This window comes from Phascolarctos cinereus, unplaced genomic scaffold (assembly GCF_003287225.1).
Source record: "Phascolarctos cinereus isolate Bilbo 61053 unplaced genomic scaffold, phaCin_HiC Scaffold_7;HRSCAF=346, whole genome shotgun sequence".
Classification (NCBI taxonomy): Eukaryota; Metazoa; Chordata; class Mammalia; order Diprotodontia; family Phascolarctidae; genus Phascolarctos; species Phascolarctos cinereus.
This window is the reverse complement of record NW_027556180.1, coordinates 1,340,805-1,357,520: the sequence shown is the minus strand read 5'-3', so window position 1 is coordinate 1,357,520 and position 16,716 is coordinate 1,340,805.

The window sequence follows — 16,716 nt, the reverse complement described above, 5'->3', positions numbered from 1 at the left end:
GTGATTACCACTTGCAGGAAAATGCCACACCACCATCATCAGTGCCTGCATTTCCACTATGACTAACCCTGATGAGGTCAAAGAAAAATGTTTATGAAGGCCTAGAGACCCTCATCATTAATGTGCTGAAAGAGGACAAGCTTATAGTTCTGGGTGGCTTTAATTCAGGAGAAGGCTCAGACTGCCAGACGTGGCAGGGAGTCCTTGAGAGGAATGGAATCAGAAACAGCAACAGCAGTGATCACCTACTATTTAAAACTTGTTCATTTCATGACATTCTCATCACCAACATTGTCTTCTGTTTACCAGAATGAAATAAAACTTTGTGGATACACTCTCACAGCAAACATTGGCATTTACTAAACAATGGCATTGTAAGGAGAAGAGACAGGATGTGAGAATGTTGAAGGCAACATGTGGCACAGAGTGCTGGACTATAGCCTTCTCCTCTCCCAGCTAAACATTCACATTCAACAAAAGCAGTGGCCCCCAGGCAAGACAACTACCAGAAGACAATGGATTAGAGGGCTTCTCCAACTATAGACAGTTTGTTGCTACTTTGGAGGGAAAGCTGAGCCAACACATTGTTGTCAACAGTGGAGCAGAAAAGGAGTGGGCAGCTTTCAGAGACTTTGTGTGCAGCACTGCATTTACTCATCTGGGCCAGAACACTTGCAAACATCAAGACTGGTTTAATGAAAATGATGGGGAAATTCAGAAGCTGCTAAATGAAAAATGAGAACTCCCTGGGGTTTGCCAGCAGAGTAGTTCATCTGTCTCTAAGAAGGCCTTGTTTAACTCCAGCAAAAGTAAAGTGCAAGTGAAGCTTAGACAGATGCAGAATTCTCGGCTCAGTAAGAAGGCAGATAAAACTCAGTTTTATGCTGATAGTAACAATCCAAAGCATTTTTATGATACCCTGCAGTCTACTTGTGGGCCAAAGACCTATGGTGCATCTCAACTCCTCAGTGCTGGTGGAGCCTCATTGATTAGTGATAAGGACATGATCCTGGAGAGATGGGCTGAACACTTCCACTGTGCTCTCAACAGACCATCATCAGTCAATGCTGAAGCCACTGACCACTGACCTCAGGTTGAAATCAATCCCTCTCTAGTTTAGCTTCCAACTGAAGAAAAGGTTTTGAATGTCATTAGGCTCCTCTTTTGCGGCAAAGCTCCTGGTGCTGATCTATTCCACCTGAGATTTGCAAGGTGGTGAGCCCACTGCTCAGACAAAAGATGAATGAAACCTTCCAGGTTATATGGCAAGAGGAGTTTATTCCCCAGGAGTTCAAGGATACTTCCATTGTCCATCTCTATAAAGGAAAGGGAAATAGGTTATTCTGTGACCATCAGAGAGGGGTCTCTCTCTCTTAGTTGTTGCTGGAAAGATTCTTGCCAGAGTCCTCCACAATAGGCTGATCCTTCACCTGAAAGATGGTCATCCACCTGAGAGCCAGCGCAGCTTCAGAAAGGGCCAAAGAACAGTCCATATGGTGTTTGCTGCTCAACAACTCCAGGAGAAATGCCAGGAGCAGAACAGAGGTCTGTACATAACATCTGTCAATCTGACCAAGGCTTCTGATACTGTCAGTTGTGAGGGCTTGTGGAAAATTGTCAAAATTCGGTTGCCCAGAGTTCATCAGTCTCGTACACGAAATTCACAACAGTGTGCCTGCCTCCGTTCTGGGTAATAGGTGATGCTGTTGTGCTTTCCTAGTCACCGAAAGAGTGAAGCAAAACTGCACACTTGCTCCCATGTTTTTAGTGTGATGTTTTCAGCAAGGTCATCAGATACCTTCAAAGAGGACAAGCATGGCATCAAGGTCAGCTACAACACTGATGGTAAATTATTTAACTTGAAAAGGCTACAAGTTAAGACTCGAAGTAGAGGGAGAGTTGGTGTGTGACTTTTTGTTGGCAAATGATTGTGCACTCAGTGCAGCCTCTGAGGCTGAGATGCAACAAAGTATGGAGCAGTTCTCTGCCATTTGTGCTAATTTTTCCCTGACAATTAACACCAAAAACCAGAGGTTCTCCACCAACCAGCACCACACCATCCAGCAAATGGAGACATTTTGAGTTCTGTGGATACCATGCCAGTATACTTTCCAGGGATGTCCACATAGATGATGAGGTTGACACATGCATTGGCAGAACCAGCTCAGTGTTTGGGAGGATCCAAAGGAAAGTGTGGGAGAGGATAGGTATTAGACTGCCTATAAAAGTGAAGGTCTACAAACCCATTGTGCTGACCTCGTTGTTGTATGCCTGTGAAACTCGGACAGTATACCAGCACCATGTCAGTAACTGAATTGCTTCCATCTGAACTGTCTTAGGAAGATTCTGAAGATCACCTGGCAAGATAAGGTACAAGAAGAGGTCCTCTCTTGAGCTGAACTGCCAAGCAGTCAAACTCTACTCTAGAAAGTGCAACCCAGATGGGCTGGTCATATTGTTCAAATGCTAAAGTACGGGTGACTAAAAGACTATTTTACAGAGAACTCACACAAGGCAAATGCTCACACAGCAGTCAGAAGAAGTGATACAAGGACACTCTCAAGGTCTCTCTGAAGAACTTTGGAATTAGTTGTGAGACATGAGAGACATTGGCACAGGACCACCCAGCATGGTGTGCCTACATCAAAGAAGACGCTGGGTTTGATGAGCAAAGCAGAATTGCAATAGCTCAAAAGAGACATGAGATTTGTGAATTTGGAGACATCTCCACTCCGAATGCTCATATGGACAATTTCTGCCAGATCTGTGGTAGTAGCTTCTGAGCTCATATTGTCTGATGAGCCATATTTAGATACACTGAATCTTGACTCTGACGTAGTGACATAGTGATGTCATTTTGGTCCTCTTGGGGAACAAAGGACAACAATCAAGCCCAGTAATGGAGTCTGTGGTTCACAGGGTCTGGACATTTTAGTCCCTTTATTTCCGTAATTCCAAATTGCTTTCCAAAATGATCATTCCACTTCACAGCTCCACCAGCAATGTATTAAAGTGCCTACTTTCCCACAACCCCTCCAATATTGGCTGGGGCCATTTTTTGTCATTTTTGCCAGGATGTCAGGTGAAACCTCAGAGTTGTTTTGATTTGCATTTCTCTATTATTAGTGATTTGAAGCATTCTTTCATGTGGTTGGGAATACTTTGCTGATCTTTTGAGAGTTGTTTGTTCATCTCTTTTGACCACTTATCTATTGGAGAATGGCTAGTAGTTTCATAAATATGCACACATATATGTATATATGTGTGTGTATGCACATTCCTATGTATGTATGTATATGTGTATGTATAAATTGTTTCTATGTCTTGGATGCCAAACTCTTATCACAGAAATTTGATACAAAACCTTTTTTCCATTTGACCACTTCCCTTCTTATCCTAGATGTTTTAATATTGTTTGTGCAGAAGCTTTCAGTTATTTCTGATCAAAGATGTTTATTTTTTGTTTTGTAATTCCCCGTTTCTCTTGTTTGCTTAAGAAAACATCCTAACCCGTGGCTGTGAGAGCTGTTTGATCTGTTTCTCATCTACCTTTTTGGTATACTGTTCTTTAATACTGAGATCACATCCATTCAGAGTGTACTGGTGAGTGTGGTGGAAGGTGTTGGCCTGAGTCTAATTTCTCCCAGACTGCCTTCCAGTTTTTCCCGCAGTTTTCATCAGACAGCGGGTTCTCCCCGGTAATGTGGGTTTTCCTCTTTCTCCAACAGTGGCCTATTGAGTTCTCTTGTTTCTGGATCTTCCTTGTCTAGTCTGTTCTGTTGATGTTTCTCGCTGTTCTCCAAGCACTAGCAGATGGTTTTGATGACTGCTGCTTTAGAGTATGGCTTCAGGTCTGGAAGTGCTTATTCCCCTTCAGCCTTACTTCTTTTCATCATTTCCCTTGATAGGCTAGAGCTTTTGTTTTTCCAAATTAATTCTGTTATTATTGTATCATGTTCTACAGCATTGCCTTGGTGGTTAAATTGATATAACATTAAAAGTGTAAATTTAGCAGTATTGCCATTTGCATTAGATTGGATTTTTGTTGTTGATGATAATGATGATGAGTAATTTCAGTTGTGTATGACTCTCCATGACCCCATTTTCTTGACAAAGTTTTGGGGTGGTTTGCCATTTCCCTCTCCAGCACATTTTACAGATGAGGAAACTGAAGCAAACAGAGTGAAGTGACTTGCCCAAGGTCACATAGCTAATTAGCATCTAATACTAGATTTGAACTCAGGTCCCCCTAACTCCAGGGCCAGCACTTTGTCCACTGCAGCACCACCTAGTGACCCACATTTGATATATAGGCACAGCCTATCCTTGAGTGCTGCCTATTTCTCCAGCTATTTAGATTATTCTTTACTTTTTAAAGGAGTAATTCTATGTAAGTCTTTTGTGTGCTTTGAGGGGTCAGTCCCAAGGGTCATTTTATGCATTTTGTAGTTATTTGGAATGAGATTTCCCTTTCTTCTGCTTCTTGTATTTTGTTATTACCATATAGAAATGCCATTGATTTTTAAGGGTTTATTTTGTAGCTTGCAACTTTACAAAAATTATTAATTGTCTCAAATAGTATCTTTGCTAGTTCCCTAGAGTCTTCCAAGTAAGCCATCCTCTCATCAGCAGACAGGGATACTTTTATCTCCTCTTTTCCTATCTTTATTCCTTTTTCTTATCCTATTGCTATTGGGAGCATTTCTAGCCCTGTGTCAAATAATAGCAGACAGAGTGCTCATCTATGCTTCATTCTTGTATTTATTGGAAAAGGGATAGATAGATAGATAGATAGATAGATAGATAGATAGATAGATAGATAGATAGATAGATGGTACAAGGTGAGTTGGAGATGAAGGGATGATATCTAAAAAATAAAATTAAGAGGTGAGAGAGGATTATACTGGGAGAAGGAGAAAGGGAGAGGTAGAATGGGGTAAATTATCTCACATAAAACAGACAAGAAAAAGCTGTTACAGTGGAGGGGAAGTGGGGGAAGGTGAGAGGGAATGAGTGAATCTTATTCTCATCAGATTTGACTTAAGGAGGGAATAACATACACACTCAATGGGGTATGGAAATCTATCTTACCCTACAGGAAAATAGGGGGGAAGGGGGTAGAGAGAGGGGATGTTGGAAGGGAGGGCAGACTGAGGGGGGTAATCAGAAGCAAATGCTTTTGAGGAGGGACAGGGTCAAAGGAGAGAATAAAATGAACAGAGGGTGGGATAGGATGAAGGGAAATATACCTAGTTTTTCACAACATGACTATTACGGAAGTGTTTTTTCATGACTACACATGTATAACCTGTATCAGGTTGCTTGCTTTCTCAATGAGGGTGGGTGGGGAGGGAGGAAGGAAGAAAATTTGGAACCTAGTTTTAAAAATAAATGTTAAAAATTGTTTTCACATGCAACTGGGAAATAAGATATACATGCAACGGGGTATAGAAATCTGTCCTGCCCTACAGGAAAATAGAAGGGAAAGGGGATAAGAGAAGGGGTGGTGGTGATAGAAGGGAGGACAGATTAGGGGAAGGAACATTCAGAATGCACTCTGTCTTAAGGTGGGGGGAGGGGAGAGATGGGGAGAAAATTTGGCATTCAAAATCTTGTGGAAGTGAATGTTGAAAACTAAAAAAGTCAATTAATTAATTAATTAAAGAAAAGGTTCTAATGGATCCCCATGCCATATGATGTTTGCTTTTGGTTTTACATGCTTTTTATGGGATTAAAAAAAAAGCTCCCTCTATGCCTGTACTTTTTAGGGTTTTTAGCAAAAAAGTATTTTCTTCATCAAAGGTTTTTTTCTGCATCTATTGAGATAATCATGTGGTTTTGGATGTTCTAGTTTTTAATATGACTAATTATGTTGATTGTTTTCCTACTGTTGAACCAGTCCTGCATCCCTGGCTTAAATCCCACTTGACCATAATGAAGGATTTCTTGGATAAATCGCTGTAGTCTGTTTGATAGGATTTTGTTTAAAATTTTTCAGTCAATGTTCACTAATGATATTGGCCTATAGTTTTCATTCTGTATTTTATCTTTCCCTGATTTAGGTATTAAGACTATATTTGTTTCATGAAAGGATTCTGTTTGGAAGATTTCTTTTTCAATTTTTGAGAATAATTTATGAAGGGGCGGGTAGCATAGTGAATAAAGTGCTGGGCCTGGAGTCAAGAAGACATTTTCCTGAGTTCAAATCTGGCCTCAGACACTTACTAGCTGTGTGACCCTGGGCAAACCCTTGTTTGCCTCAGTCTCCTCATCAGTAAAATGAACTGGAGAAGGAAATGGCAAACCACTGTAGTATCTCTGCCAAGAAGACTCCAAATGGGGTCAGGGAGAGCTGATCACAGCTGAAAAAGGACTTAACAACAACTAACTCCTTTCAAAGTTTGACAGAATTCTCCTATGACTCCATCAGGAGTAGGAATTTTTCCCCCTTTGGTAGTCTATTTCCTTTTCTGAGATTGGGTTATTTAAGATCACTATCTGGTCTTCTGATGGGTTGAGTATTTTGTATTTTTGAATATATTCCTGTTTTGTTAGCATTCACCTGTGTATAATATGTTCTGATTTAAAAAAAAATTTCTGAAATAATATAAGAATAGTCAGGCTACCTGAAAATTATGATGAAAAAAAGGAATCTTGGTACAATGTTACAAGAAATTATCAAGGAAAATTGCCCTAAAGTTCTAGAACAAGAAATCAAAGCAGAAATGGAAACAAAAATCCACTGATCACTACCTGAAAGAGATCCTAGGAGGAAAACTTACAGGAATATCATAGCCAAGTTTCAAAGCTTGCAGGGTAAGGAGAAAATATTGGAAGCAACAAGAAAAAAGCAATTTAAATATCAGGGAGCTACAATAAGGATCACCCAAGACTTAACAGCTACTATGTTGAGGGACCATAGGTCTTGGAATACTATATTCTGTAGAGCAAAAGAGCTGGAGTTATGACCAAGAGTAATTTATCCAGCAAAGTTAAGTATAATCCTAAATGGAAAAAATGGGTATTCAACAAACTCAAAGACTTTCAGGTTTTTGTGACAAAAACTCCAGAACTTAAGTGAAAATTTGACATCCAGGAGAAATATAAGGTAGACATTAAAGATGAATAAGAGACTCAATAAAGTCAAGTTGTTTACTTCTTACATGTGAAAATATTATCAGTACTTTTATGACTGTCATCATTATTTGGGTAGTTTGAAAGAAAGACTTGGGCTGAGCTGAGGATGATGGAGTGGTTCTAAAAAAATAAAACTGTGTAGAGAGAGATAAAAAGAAATGATTTTCTCACACAAATGAGGCATAAAAGGAAAACTGGTACAGAAGAACCTCAAGGGGAGGGTGGGTAGTGCTGAAACCTTACTCTCATCAGGAATGGGTTAAAGAGGGAAATAAATACACGCACACACACACACACGTGTGTATATATATATATTATATATATATATATTTACATATATATATATATCAAAGTCTTTTAAATTCAAAAAGAAATAAGAGCAAGGGGATAGGGCAAAGGGAGAAGATAAGGCAGGGACTCTTAGCGGGATGGGTAGGTTAAGGAATAGGAAGGCAAGGTAGCAGGTATAAGTAAAGTAAAGGAGTGAGGAGAGATAGAGTAAATAGGGTGAGAAGTATGGTGAGGAAAAATAGGAAGGAGGAAAATACACAACAAGTAATCGTAGCTTAGAATGTGAATGGCACAAATTTGCCCATAAAACAGAAATAGATAGCAGATCAAAAATTTGAATTCAACAATATGTTGCTTTAAAAGCATTATAAAAATGAGAGATACACACAAAGACAAAATAAAAGGCAGGGGTAAAATATAGTATGTTAAAAAAAAAAGCAGGGATAATAATCATGATCTCAAAGTTAAAGTTAAAATAGATTTAATCAAAAGTGAAGGAAAGAAAAAGTATGCTATGTGTCAGCAATATTATTCAGTATTGTTTTAGACCATTTAAAATACCTAGGCAATATAAAATACCTGAGTTTATACTTGCTAAAACAGACATAGCAACTATATGAATATAAACATAAAACACTTTCTATACAATAAACTCAGATCTAAATAATTGAAGCAATATTTATAGTTCATGGGTAGGTAAAGCCAATATAATTTCTAAAATGACAATTTTACCCAACTAATCTATTTATTTAATATCATCCCAATTAAATTATTTTAAAAATTATTTTTCTGAGTTAAAAAAAATATTAACAAAGTTCATTTGGAAGAACAAAAGGTCAGGAACTTCAAAGAAACCAGGGGGAAAAGATGTAAAGGAAGTAGATTCAGTAGTATCAGACCTTAAACTATACTATGAGTGGAAGCATTGTTGAAGTGTAAAAAGAATAATTTAGATTATTTTAAATTATTTTTCTTGTATAAATAAAACCTATGTAGCCAAGAATAAAAGGAATGCAGAAAATTGGGGGCAAACTTTCATAGACAATCTCTCAGATTGGATGTGACTGGGCTGGAATGCTGCTGTGGCATAGGAAGTGATGAGCTGGTGGATTTAGAACACGGAAAGACTTGAACTTATGAAGGGAGATGCTATCCGCCTTTAGAGAAACAGATGACAGGTGGAAATAAGCATAATTCGGTCTTACATGTATGCATATGAGGATATATATGCATGTTTATAGATATCTAAGTATATGTATCTATATCAGTGCTTAATTGTTGACATCTTTAGGATGGGGTGGAGGGAGAGAGGGGGAAAAATCAAGTAAAAAGTGCACAGCAAAGAACAAAAGAAAACCTACAAGGAAGCAAAGAAAAGCCAGGCAGCTTTGAAAACAGTGTGTAGTATTTATTTTGTAGGTTTTCATGAAATGGAAATGTAGTATTTTATGTTGAATCCTCTTTTATGGTCTGCTGTGTACATGGTGATATTTTTCCTCATTTTGTATTTAAGTTTAGATTTTAAAATTATTTAAAAAAATTTCTTCTGGTTTTGTTGTGATTTTACCTTCCTCATTTGCTATTTTATTGATTTGACTTTCCTCTTTCTTTTTAATCAGATTATCAAAAGGTTTATCAATTTTATTAGTTTTTTCAAAGAATCAGCTTTTAGTTTTATTTATCATTTCTATGGGTTTTTTGTTTTCAATTTCTCTTTCTCCTTTAATTTTTAATATTCCCCTTTGCACTTACTTGGGGTTTGTTTATTTTTTGACTTTGTACTTCTAAAAAATCCACATTCACTTCATTAATCCTTTCTTTTTCTATTTGATTCATGTATATTTGTAAGGATATGATTTTTCCCCTGAGGACTGCTTTAGCCACAGAAATGTTGGTTTGTTGTTTCATCATCATTTTCTTTTACATCGTTATTGATTGTTAGCATGCATTTAGGATTTCATGTTTAAGTCTCCATTTGAGTCTGTATCTTTTGTTGGTGGTCCCTGAATCAATGACTATTTTATTGCATTATGGTCTGTAAAGGATACATTAACTATTTCTGCCTTTTTCCATTTGTTTACATTGTTTACATTGTACCCTAATACACGATGAATTTTTATAAAAGATGAGATAGTGTTGAGAAATACGTACATTCTTTTGCAGTCCCATTTAGAAGATGCCATTAATCTTTTTTTTTTTACCATTAATCTTTTCACTCCAGTTTCTTCAGCAATTTGTTCAGTTCCCCACTTTCCTTTTTGTCTATCTTTCAATTAGGTATCCCAAAACTGAGAGATACGGAAGTCTCCTGTCACTGTTGTATTACTGTCTGTCTTCTCGTAGCTCACATAATGTTTCCTTTATGGATTTGGATACTAAGGCACATGGAGCGTATAAGTTTATTGCTGAATCAGTGCAACAGTGGAGCCACCTCCCAGCACCAAAGCAAGGCTTCTTTCTTCCCCTCTCACCTTTTCAGACCTTCCCCCCCTCCTCCTCACCCATTCCTCTGTGGGTTCTTCTCTTTCTGAGACTGCAGGGGTTACCTTCCTCTCGTTGCATTCATTTGACCCAGGCACATCCCACATTCCTCTCTCCTTCATACATTCTTCTATTCTGTGATGAAGTCCCACAAAAAGAACATTGATTCATCAGTAAGCGAGGTGTCCCCCAGTTCTGTCCCTAATGCTCCATGCCCACCTCTTCCCAGTGACTTCCGCTGGACTTCCCCCTTTACCGCTGTTTCCTTGTGTACATTTAGAAAGAAGCCTCTTCCTGGTCTCTGCTGTCATCCTATTGCTGTCCTTGGCTGGGGCATTTATTCACTTCTGCATTTCCATTGTTTGGGGTGTTTTAGAGGCAAATAATCTCTTCAGATCTTTCTAAAAATGTTTCAAATGCCTCTTTATAATCTTTCATTTGTAGTTAGGCTCAGAGTTGCAGGATAGGGCACCCTGGGCTGCACCGTGAGCTCCATTGCTCTTCAGAACACAGTGTTCCAATTCCTCCAGGGTTCTCTAGTGAGTGCAGAGTAGTCTTGTGTTATTCAGATGCCTTTTCCTTCTTATCTGAAGGTCTTTCTCCTGATCACTGGAGTAACTTCTTGTTTCTGAATTGAATTGTTCAATTGAATAATTATGTGTGCTGGAGTTTGGAGTCTTGGGTTGTTGGAGGCTTTTCCCCCTAGAGGCGATCTTTGAGTTCTTTCCATTGATATCCCATTTTTTCTGTTCAGACATTCTGGGCAGTTCTTTTCTATTATTTCCTGGATGGTGATGTTAAGGTTTTTTTTTTTGTCCTCTCATGTTATTTTTTTTTCCAGCTAGGCAATGGGATTAAGTGACTTGCCCAGGGTCACACAGCTAGTAAGTGTCAAGTGTCTGAGGCCAGATTTGAACTCAGGTCCTCCTGACTCCAGGGCCAGTGCTCTATCCAATGCGCCACCTAGCTGCCCCTCCTATCATGTTCTTCTGGAAGATCCGTGATCCTTGGGTTGTCTCTGCATGCCCTGTCTTTGACTTCAGCATGTTTTACTTGCTGAGTGAACAGATGTTCTTTAAATGTTCTTGTTTTTTAGGAAAATGATAAATGTTGGAGAAGATGTGGGAAAATTGGAACACTAATACATTGTTGGTGGAGTTGTGAAATGATCCAACCATTTTGGAGAACAATTTGGAACTATGCCCAAAGGGCTACAAAAATGTGCATACCCTTTGATCCAGCAATAGCACTTCTAGGGCTATATCCCAAAGAGATCATACAAATGGGAAAAGGACCCACATGTACAAAAATATTCATAGCAGCTCTTTTTGTGGTGGCAAAGAATTGGAAATTGAGAGGATGCCCGTCAATTGGGGAATGGCTAAGCAAGTTTTGGTATATGAATGTAATGGAATACTATTGTGCTATAAGAAATGATGAACAGGCAGACTTCAGAAAAACCTGGAAAGACTTGTGTGGTCTGATGCTGAGTGAAGTGAGCAGAACCAAGAGGACTTTATACACAATAACAGCCATGTTATGCGATGACTAATACTGTTAAACTGAACCCTTCTCAGCAGGCCTCAGGATGGAAAATGCTGTCCGCATCCAAAGAAAGAACTATGGAAGTCGAATCGCTATCACTTATTTTTACCTTCTGTTGAGTTTTGTTCCATCTTTCTGATGGTTCCTCCTATTGGTTTTAATTTTTACTTACAACTTCACTAATGTGAAGATATGTTTAATAGGAATGTAAATGTAAAGCCTATATCAGATTGTGTGCCGTCTTGGGAAGGGAGAGGGGGAGGAAGGGGGAGAAAAATTTTCAACTCAAAAGCATATGGAAGTGATTGTTGATAAATCAATAAATTAATAAAATTGGGAAAAAAATAAATGTTCTTGCTTTTTGCTCCTATTCTTCTAGCTCATCTTTGATGTCTGTGCTTTCGCATTCCTGATCTATTATTCTTTCTTTTGTTTCTTTGGTGAGATTTGCCATCACAGATTCCAGTTTTTCTTTTTTGCCTGAGCGTCATTTTTGCTGTGCTGGCCATACATTCTGCTCTCCCAATTCTCATTTCTCTTTTGAACTGCTCAGGGACAGTGTGTTGTGGTTCCATGTCCAGCTCACATTCCACAGGATGCTCTGTCAAGTCAAGTGTTGGCGCATTTTCTTTTGTTTTCCAGGATTTGTTCATAGATGCCTGAACTCATTTACTAGATCTGGAGGCCACATTTCCTTCTGTTGTTAGTGTTTTCCTGTTAATTTATCTGCTTATGTCAAAGGCCTTTCAGTTTTCTTCTTCCTGAGGTCTCTGGTAACTTCAGCCTTTCCCCGCCTGATTTTCTCCTAATTACTTTCTAACTTATCTCAGCCTTCTGCCACATTGGGCAATTCACTGTCCCCAAGCCTATTCTCTGTCCTAAGAGAGTTTTGGGTGGTCAGAACTGGCCCCAGATGGATGCTGCAGGGGATAGTGGGGGAGAGATAGGGGAGAAGAGCTCAAGCTTCAAGGCATCTGCATGAGACCTTCACACACACACACACACACACACACACACACACACACACACACACACACACACACACACATCCTATCCTGCTGATCTGGCCAGCTTCCTGTGTTCCTCAGTTCTCTTCTAGCCTGGCCCTGTCAGCTTAGAGGACTAATGAGCTGTTGGTAAGGGCTTGTCAGCCCTAGTACCAGCTCTGCTGCCAGACTTGTCCTACCCAGCAGCAGTGTTCAGGGTGATGTAATGCTTTGCTTAGGGGTTGTCTGCCCAGCTCTGGCTCTCTATCTCAGGTGCCAGCAGGCTTTTGCTCCTGAAGGGCTCCAGAGCAAAGTTCTGCAACCTGGAGCTGGGGGCTCCCTGACACCGGAAACGGGGTTGGTATTTGTTGCAAGCTGGTATGTTTGGGTCCTTGGGTCTGCAAGTGCTAGCATGGAGGGTGGGGAAGCAGGGGTGAGTGACATCAGGGACAGTGAGGATGGGCTCATAGACTTGGGTTTTTTTTCACCTTCTCTTGGATTCTGGGTGTCCCAGACCACAGAGATAGCTGAAGTTGCTTTTTCTTTATTGCATAATTTCTATTTTGGAGAGGCTTGAGAGGTTATGAGGATCAGAGAAAATGTCTAGTTCAGCATCTTGTTATTCACATGGCCCAGAAGTCCATTTCTGTTTTAAAATAAGTTTTTAATTGATGTCTTTTTTTAATCACCTTAGTTTCCCTGTTTCCCTCCTCTTCCCCCTCCCCAGAGATCCATCCCATATAACAAGTATTATTTTTGTAAAGACAAACAGAAAAAGAGGGGAGAATCAGCATAGTTGACCAATACATTGAAAAAATGTGCAATGTTTCTGGACCTGCTCACGTTGCAGAGGAGTAGGTTGGGAACATCTTACATCTATGTTCATTTCTTACAGCACAGTAAATGCCATCACATTCATATGCCATAATTGATGCACATTTACTTTATTTCTAGGCATTTGCTATCGTAAAAGGTATTGTTATTAATATTTTGATGTATCTGGGGACTTTCTTCTTATCATTGACCTCCTTGGGGTATATGCCTAGTAGTGGAATCTCTGGGTCAAAGGTAGAAACATTTTAGTCATTTTATTTGCATAAATCCAAATTATTTCCTGAAATGGTTGTACTATTTCATAGCTCCACCAACAATGCACTAGTGTACCTGTCCTCCCACCATTCCTCTAATATTAATAGTTTGTTATTAATGAACTTATATTAATAATTGTTATCTTGGAAATTTTCTGAATGTGAGGCAAAATCTCAAGATTTCTCTTATTTTTGCATTTCTCTTATTTTTAGTGAACTGGAGCATTCTTTCACATGGTTGTGGACACTTGGCGATTCTTTTGAGAACCATTTATTCATATCCTTTGACCACCAATTAAGTGGTGAATGGCTTTTGATTATACACACACACACAGACATAATACACACATATAATACACATGCACACAAAAATAATGTACACATATAATACACATACACACATACCTACATGTATAATGCATGCATATCACACAATGTTTCTATATCTTGGATACCAAACTGTTATCAGAGAAGTTTGATGCAATGGTTGTTGTACCCCTCCCCCCACCCCCATTCAACCACCTCCTTTTGTCTTCAGTCCAGTCATTCTGTCTATGCAGAAACTTTTTGATTTCATGCAGACTTACCTATTTTCTCTTTCCTAATTGCCTCTATCCCTTGTCTGGTTCAGAATCCATAACTTACCTATGTCTGTGAGTCAGATATAATGCTTTTTTCTAATTTTTTGTAGTATGATCTTTATATTCAGAATACAGTCCATTATATTGTATTATTTAATATGGTATAGGATACATGTGTACTTTCAATTAACAAGGATTTATTAAGTACTTCCTCTATGCCAGGCACTGTGCTAGGCTCTAGGGATACATATTCAAAGAATAAAACAATTCCTTCTCACAATGAACCTTCACTCTAATAAGGACACCCAAGTGCACATAGACCACACACAATGTTGGGAAGTCTGGGGTTGCCTGAGAGGGAGGGCCTTGAGCAGTCGGGGAATGGGGAAAGCTTCCTGCAGATGAAGGTGCTTGAACTGCTTCTTAAGGTGGAAGCAGAGGAAAGGAGGGAGGGCATTCCAGGCACAGGCCAATGACAAAGCATAAAGATGGGAGATGGAGGGTTGAATTTGAGGAAAAGAGAGGACAGTTTGGTTGCACTGGAGAGTAGGGGAAAGGGGAGCCTCGCCCAGTGAAGCTGAACAGGTAAGTAGGGGTCAGTTGTGTAGGGCTTCGAAAATGAGACGTTCGGGTTCATTTTAGCTTGGAGGTGATAAGGAGCCACTGAAATTGGAGCAGGTGAGTGAAATGGCTGTGCTTAAGGAAAATTACTTTGCCAACAGTATGTGGAGCAGATGAGAGGGAGAAAGAGGGAGAGCCATCAGGAGGCTTCTGAAATAATCGAGGAGAAAGGGGATGAGGGTGGGGGAGGGAAGAGAAGGGGTCAGCTGCAGGAGAGGTTGAGGTAGCAGTGGCGCGTTTGACACTGACCCGACGCACGGGATAAGGGAGAGTGAGGAGTGTTGGGGAGGACACCAAGGTTATGACCTGGGTCCTGGAAGGGTGCTGCCTTCAGTCGAGACAGGAGCTTTGAAAGAGGGAAGGGTTGGAGAGGAGAGATCATGAGTTCAGTTTTAGACATGAGTTGGAAATGTCTCCAGGGCTCTTCTTTGAAATGTCCAATAGGCAGATGGCTAAACTTGAGAAAACTGTTTACAATCTGTGGATGCCTCTGCTTCCCCTCCTCTCCTGCTCCTCTTAACCCTTGGCATGCTGGTCTCCAATCACATCATGCCACTGAAACTGCTCTCTTCAAAGTTACTTAAGACCTTTCTGTAAAAAAAAAAAAAACCCCAAAACCCCCACCTTTTCATTTCTAACTCTGAATTCAATCCCTCCTTCCCCTTCCCTGCATTGAGAAAGGAAGAAAAACAAAACCAGTTACAGAAACAGATCATTTAGCACAATTACAATGGTTCATTTTCCCTCCTATGAACTCCTCTGCCCCTGGTTTGGTCCTGAATGCTGCTGTCTCTAGCTATCCGTCCCTTTCCTGTTCAAGATGTCTAAATCACATGCCCATTTGGAACTTGTCTTGGAGTATGGCCTGAGATGCTGGTCTCCACCTTGTTTCTAAGGTCTCTTCATTGCCAAAGCCAATGGCCTTTTCTCAACGTTCATCTTTCTTGACCTTGTCTCTCACCCTCTTCTCCTGAACACCTTCTCTCTAGGTTTTCAGCACACTATGCTGCCACCTGTTTGCTCACTCCTTTTCATTCTCCTTCATCCAGGTCACACTCAGTAACCATGGGTATCCCCCAAGGCTCTGCCCTGGGCCTTCTCCTCTCCCTCTGCACTATATTGCTTGGAGATCTTATCAGCTCCCTTGAGTTCAGTTATTATCTATGCTGATGATTCTCAAATCTACTCAGCCAGCCCTGATTTCTCTCCTAACCTCTAGACTCCTATTTCCAACTCGCTATTGGACGTTTTGAAGGGGATGTCCTCGGATGTTCTCTCTTGCCACAGAGGGCACCACTATCCTCCCAGTCCCTCAGACTAGCTCCAAGATGTCATTCTCAGTTCTTCCCTGTCTCTCATCCCCCATATTCAATCTCTTTGCCAAGGCCTCACCTTTGCAGCATCTCTAGGCCGCACCCCCTTCTCCCCTCTGAAGCTGCTTCCCACGGGGCAGACCCTCATCACCTCAGACTTGGACTATTGCAGTAGCTGGGGGGCGGGGCTCTGCCTGCTTCAAGTCTCTGCCCACTCCAGTCCTGCTTTTATTCGGCCACCAAAGTGATTCTCCCAACCCTATCCAATAAACTCCAGTGGCTTCTGAGATTACATGTAAAATGCTGTTTGGCATTCAAAGCCCTTCCTAACCTGGCCCACTCTACTTTTCCAGGTGTCCCCGGCCATGTCCTCTTCCATGCCAGTGACACTGGCCTCCTGGCTGTTCCAGCAATGCCGCTCCATCTCCTGGTCCGTGCCCCCTTCTGCCTTGACTTTGCAGCCTCAATACTAGGTCTCTGTGACTTCCTATAGTTGAAAAAAGTCCCTGCTCCCAGTGGCCAAGTTTCCAGGACCACCTCTTCAAACCAAGTGGACAGCAGAGAGCAGCGCCTCCTGGTGGGGCCAGCCCGCGTTGACCCTCTACTTGCAAAGCTCTTGGGAAACAAGGTAGCGTTCCCTCCAGACAGAAGCAAGAAGGTTTGAGCTCCGATG